The 6,764-nt window shown below is 43.8% G+C and overlaps 1 pseudogene; it reads right to left on the bottom strand.

Moving 5' to 3' along the window:
* Positions 1-232: 232 nt before the first annotated feature.
* On the bottom strand, positions 233-2,501 carry LOC118532246 (C-C motif chemokine 7-like; annotated as a pseudogene).
* Positions 2,502-6,764: the final 4,263 nt, after the last annotated feature.

Here is a 6,764-nt window from a genome sequence, read left to right as displayed (position 1 = left end):
GGCTGTTGGGTAGGGCATGGGATGGTGAGAAAGGGAATGATTTTGGAAAGGAAGAAGGTATTTGAACAAATGGCTGAAGCTGATGTCAGCTAGAGCTGCAGAGCTTGCTAAACCTGGCCCCAGCCAACCTGACTCTCCTTGCCATGCAGGTGAGCCCAACCTGGGGGCAAGCCCAGAGTCCATCATATGCCCATTCCCCCGGAACACAAGCCCCACCTTCTGAAACCAGCTCTCCTCTCCCTGGTACTCCCACCAGCTTTATCTTGTCCTTTAAAAGGCCATCAAAGTCAAGTTTTATCCAAAAATATGTTTTGTGTGAAAATTCAAGAGTTCTACATATAAAAATATTCAGTTCTATAATAATATTATGGTTTCATAGGGACATCCCCTCTTAAAAATTAAATATATGCACATTTGCATTGATTCATGCAAGGATCTTCACAATACCACAGCGAGGCAGAGAGGAAGGGAGCATCCTGCAGTTTTTAGGGGGTTGAAGTGATGTGATATGTCCAAGGGTGTACATTTAAAACACATCCAATTTCAGAGCACATTAAATTATTAACAACTTAGAAGACATGGAGCGTTACTTAAGAAAAACTATGATTCACATTATTACACAAATCTCATATGCCTTAGAATTGTAATAGAATAATCTCAGAAGGTATGTTGGAAAAGATAGGGAATATAAATTGTTTCCTGGGTACTGGCTTGGCTTCATTATGGGCATGAGTGTTCACAGCTTTGGGGTTTGGGTTTTCTTGTCCAGGTACTCCATGAGATCCTGGACCCACTTCTACTTGGGGTCAGCACAGACCTCCTTGGCCAGTTTGGTCTTGAAGCTGTGGGAAGAGAGGGCAGTTAGACAGAGTGCACTGAAGAGTCAACCTGGGAGTGTAACCCACTCTATGGGAAACCTGCCTGACCCATTAGCCTGGGGTGATGGAGGAGGATGGAAGGAACCTCAGGGGAAGCAACTACATTTGCTGGCCCTGGTGAAAGAAACCATCTTGTCTCCTGGATGAAGGAACTGACATCTGAACCAACATCTGGACAGGCAGCTGGGAATGGGAAGTCTCTATTTTCTCAAATTCACTTTTCCCATAAAAAAATTTCTGGGATTGGATTAGAGCTGGTCTAAGTATCTGGGGGTTAAATTCCAACTGAAGTCTTATAATAACCCTATCCACTGCCTGGGAGCAGAACTCAAGATCAAGGGTTGAGTGCGGGTGGTCATGGCGTCACCCACATCACAGTTTCCCGGGGACAATAGCTGCTGGTGATTCTTCTTTAGCTCTTCAGCTTCTGGATGGGGATCTTCTTCTTTTTTTTTTTTTCTGAAGATTTTATTTATTTATTTGACAGAGAAAGACACAGAGAGAGAGGGAACACAAGCAGGGGGAGTGGGAGAGGGAGAAGCAGGCTCCCTGCAGAGCAGGGAGCCCAATGCGGGACTCGATCCCAGGACCCTGGGATCATGACCTGAGCCGAAGGCAGTCACTTAACCGACTGAGCCACCCAGGCGCCCATGGATGGGGATCGTCTTAGTGGTAAATCTATAGCAGCAGGTGGTTGAGATATTAATCCCATCTGTCAAAACAACAACAAAGTCTATTTAGGGTGCGTGCTGGGACTTTCTATTTATAAATTAGGGAACAGTAAGGAAGAGAGTCAAAGGAAAGGGAAGCTGCCCACCCTAAGTCCTGCGTCTCCGTCCTGAAACTCTCAGTCTCACTGGTACGGACTGTAAATTGGAAGGATACTACTGCTAACTGAGAGGAGAAGAGGAACTGGTGACAGCTCTGGGTGTTGTTAGGAGGGGCTCATAGAATAGTCCAATTCCTCAGGCAGCAGAACTGCAGCTATGGGTTCCCTTCTAGGCTCTGAGCAATCTATGCCTGGTCGTGAGTTTCCCTGATCCCTGCGCTTCCTCTGTGGAGCCCTGCCTCTGGATGCTGGACTGAATGAAGCACCGTCCAGATTCTGGGTCTCCTCCTTTCCCTTCCACCACATCTGGAAATGCCCTGCGCACCCTCCGCCAGAGGCCCCCTCTTTTGGATCACCCCAGTCCCCCCCAAACACTGCTACAAGGAGCAGGGGCAGTAACTGTACTGAAGGGATGACTGTAGAGCTGGAGTCCTGGAAGGACTGGATTTGGGTTCCACAGCTGAAATTCCCAGGAGCAACCATGTGATCAGTTTCACTCCTTGTCCTTCTCTGACTTTCCTGATCTTGGAAAGCAGTCATGAACGGGAGACTGTGGGTGATCCTCCTGCCCTGGTGGCCCATGAGAACCCAGAGATGTGGTGATGGGCTTTGAAGGGAAAGAGAGAGGGGCTTCCCTGGCTGGGCGAGCACCTGGGGGCTGAAGGCGGCGGCTGTGAGCAGCAGGTACAGAAGCGCTGCGGAGACCTTCATGTCGGCGGGGAGCGGGGAGACTGGGCGTGAGAGCTGGAGGTTTCTGGGCTGGTCTCAGCCTTTCTGCTCCTCTGGTGGTTCTGCCTGCCTTTTATAGGAGCAGACAGGAATAGAAAGAAAGTGAGTGGGTGATAGGAAGGACTTTGTTCTGAATGAATCACAGGTGGAATGGTACATCTGCTGAGCCATTACCCTGCCCTGGGTAAGATGCTAGGAAATGAGAAAGAAGGCATGATTGATGTTGGCCTGCCTTCCATCCAAATTCAGGGCTGGTGTGTGAGGTGCAGGCTATGCCCAGGCAGTGTGTGATCTATGACTCTTACTAAGGGTTCTGCTTTTTTGAAATGAAACGCCTTATGTAGAAAAAGAAAGGAAGTAGGATTACCAAATCAAAGAGATGTAAGGGATTTCCCCAATTTTGCTTTCAGATAACATCTCTAGGACGCCAGGTTCCAGAGGAAGGCAATAAAATTTTGGCTAGGCTTTAAAATGAACTAAAACAATTCTTTACCCCTTTAAATCCTGCTGGCTTTTCTAAAACCCAAAGAATACAATAATAGAACATTAGCGGAAAAATAGGCTTCAGTGTTCTTAGAATAATACCTAAAATTATGGTGTCTATTCTAGTAATCAATTGCTGTGTAACAACCCATCTGAAAACAGTGACTTAAAGCAATAGTAATCATTGATTTTGCTTTTGGATATGGGACTTGATTGGCCTAAGCCAGGCAGTTCTTGCTCAGGGTTTTTTTTGTTTTTTACATCTTTGCAGTTGGATGATGGCTGGGATTGGGGTTGTCTCAAGGCCTTCACTCAATGTCAGGTGTCTGAGCTGGAAGGCCTTAAACAGCTGAGGGTTGGATCAGATGGCATCTTCTCTCCCCTTACCCCCATCTCTCCAGTGGTCCCTCTACATAGCTGGATACGGATATTTTACATAATGGTTTAAGGCTCCCAGGTGCAAAGTTAGAGAACATAGACCACATCTCTTAATTCAAGGAGCATAAAAGAATTTGCAGACGTGTTTTTAAACCACTATCTGCTCCATAGGCTGCAAGGCACATAATAAGATCATGGAATGTTGTCATTTTTAAAATATCATTCCGAGTAAAACAATAGAGGGGAAGCCAAACTTAAGAACAAAATCAAAGTGAACCTGCGCAGTTTGAAGCAGAGACAGGAGTCTTCACATCCCCTCTCTCTACACACACACTACAAGCTCATCAGCCAATTGCTGATGATATATTAATGAAAAGGGGGTGTGATGAGAAGCCCTTAGCTTTGTCCATCTTTTCTACTGTTTTTCAGTCTTTATTTATTTCTGCTCTGATCTTCATTATTTCCTACCTTCTGCTAACTTTGGGCTGAGTTTGCCCTTTTCCTGGTTCTTTGATGTATAAAGTTAGGTTTTTTATTTGAGTTCTTTCTTTTTTCATCTTTGTCTCTTACAGCTTTTGGCTTAAAGTCTATTTTGTCCATTATAATTATAGCTACTCCTATTCTCTTTTGTTTTGTATTACTTTTTTAAAAGATTTTATTTATTTATTTGAGAGAGAGTGTGAGAGCGAGCACGAGCTGGGGGTGGGGTGCGGGGCAGGGGGAGAGGGAGAAGCAGACTCCCTACTAAGCAGGGAGCCCGATGTGGGGCTCCATCCCAGGACACCAGGGTCATGACCTGAGCCGAAGGCAGATGATTAAACGACTGAGCCACCCAGATCCCCACTCCTGTTCTCTTTTGGTTTTCCTTTGCGTGGAATATCTTTTCTATCCCTTCACTTTGAGCCCATGTGTGTCCTTCAAGTTGAAGTGAGTCTCCTATAAGAAGCATATAGTTGGGTCTTTTTTTTTTTTTTTAATCTATTCAGCCATACTATGCTTTTTCTGGAGAATGTAATCCATTTACATTTGGTGAATATTGATAGGTAAGGACTTGCTAATACCATCTTACTGTTTTCTATTTTGTAGTTCTCTTGTTCCTTTCTCCCTCCCTTGCTGCCTTCATTTGTGAATTGAGGTGGTATGCTTTTATTCCTTTCTCTTTATCTTTTGTGTATGTATTGTAGATGTTTGCTTTGAGGTTACCATGAGGCTCACATAATACATTCTACAGATAAAACAGTCTATTTTATGTCTATTGCTTAACTTGGACTGCATACAAAAACTTTACCCTTTTATCCCTCCCTTTATGTTTATGTTACAACTTAACCTCTTTTTATATTGTGTAACCATTAACAAATGATTGTAGTTATAGTTATTTTTAATACTTTTGTCCTTTAAACTTTATAGTAAAGTGTTTAATATAGTATCATATTACAGTATTAGAGTGTTCTGAATTTGAACTTTTACTTAGCTTTCCTAGTGTGATGTATATGTTTTCATGTTACTAATTAGCATCCTTTCCTTTCAGCCTGAAAAACTCCTTTCAGCATTTCTTGTAAGGCAGGTTTAGTGGTAATGAAATCTCTCAGATTTTGTTTGGGAAAGTCTTCAGATTTCTTTAATTTCTGTAGCACAACTTTGGCAGGCAGAGTGTTTTGGTTGGCAGTTTTCTTCTCTCAGTGGTTTGATTGTAATATCCCACTCTTTCATTGCGGTGAAGTTTCTGCTGGTAAATCCTCTGATCACCTTCCAGGTTTCCTTTGTAAGTTACAAGTTTCTTTTCTCTTTCTGCTTTTAAGATTCTTTTTGTCTTTGGTTTTTGACAGTTTCATTCCAATATGTCTTTGGAGAAGAGCTTTTACAGTTGAGTTTGTTTGAGGACCTATGAATTTCATGAACTTGGATATTGAAATCTGCCCCCAGATTTGGGAAGTTCTCAGACATTACTTCTTTGAATAAGCTTTCTGCCCCCCTTCTCCCTCTCTGTCCTTTTAGGACTCCAGTAATTCAGACTGTTTCTTTTGATGATATCCCCTAGATCATATAGGCTTTCTTCAGCCTTCTTCATTCTTTTTTCTTTGTTCTTCTCTGACTGGATAATTTCTAAGTGTTTCTTCACAAATTCTTTCTTCTCCTTGGTCCACTCTGCTGTTGATGATGTCTATTGTGTTTTTCATTTCCTTCATTGTACCTCAGCTCCAGAACTTCTTTTTAATAATCCCTCTCTCTTTATTAAACTTTTCCTTTTGTTCATGTTTATTTTCCTGATTTTGTTGAAAGGTCTTTCTCTGTTTTCTTGTAGCTCATTGAGCTTCCTTAAAATGGCTATTTTAAATTCTTTTTCAGATAAGTCATGGATCTCCATGTCTTTGGGGTCAGTTACTGGTATATTATTGTGATCCTTTGGTGGAGTCATGTTTCCTTGATTTTTCATGTTCCTTGAAGTCTTGTTTTGTTTCTTTGACTTTGAAGTAGAAGTAGTAGTCACCTCCTCTAGTTTTTACTGACTGACTTTGGGAGATAACTTTCTTCCATCAGCCCTGCTAGTGATTTTGAGGCTTTCTCAGAAGTTCTATAGATATGTCTGTTCCATGCTTCTTGCTTCAGAATTCTTGTGACAGAATTCTTAAGCTTGCATGCATTCTCTCAATCCTGCAGTACACCAGGCCAAGTGCTGACAGTCTGCCCTGCTTCCTCAAAGGTAGAGCTAAAGCTCATGTTTGTGGTCTCGCTCTGGAACACAGCTGCAGATGGCTTTCTGTGCCTGCCCACTAGCTGTCTGTCAAAGCTTGCTCTTTCCCTTGTCAGGAGTACTCACAGGGAGACAGCCGCAGGTTGGGGGTGTTTGGGTGAGGTTTGTGGAGTGCTGGGGTACCTAGGGGTCATTTAGGGGGGTCTGCCAGTGAGACGTCTCCAGTGGCTTGTGGGCAGGCTTCTTGATGGAGTCTTCTTGATGCAGTTAGTAGGATCCACGTCCCTTGAATGCCTTCAAAGTCTTATCTGCTGCTCTGCCTCCTCCTTTTTGCCCCCTCAGCCATGCAGCTCAATGAGTCAATACTTTGGATGAGGCAGGAGACAAATGGATCTCTTTGGCAGCTTCCATGTAGCTGAGGATCTGGGGAAGCTCACCCCAATGCTCTCATTTTCCCCCATGGGAGAAATCACGGGCTGAAAGGGTCCCTCTTGGCACCGGTCTGTGCCACTTTGGGGAAGGAGGGTTGTAGGTAATGTCAAACTGTTCTTCTTACCCTCTCCAATGCATCCAAACTTGATTTTTTCCCCCAACAGTGTGCTGGAACTTCTCCATTAAAAACCTGGACTTCCACAGATGCTTTCTTATCTGTAGGAGATTGTCTAAGACAGTGCTCTCCAAGGGGCTCCCAGACCACAGCCAAGAGAGGCCCTTGCAGGTTCCACAGCCAGGACTGATATCTATATGCTTTTGACCTGGTGAATGGGTGGGTGAC

This window comes from Halichoerus grypus, chromosome 2 (genome assembly GCF_964656455.1).
Source record: "Halichoerus grypus chromosome 2, mHalGry1.hap1.1, whole genome shotgun sequence".
Taxonomy (NCBI): Eukaryota; Metazoa; Chordata; class Mammalia; order Carnivora; family Phocidae; genus Halichoerus; species Halichoerus grypus.
This window is presented reverse-complemented; position numbering and strand designations above follow the sequence as displayed.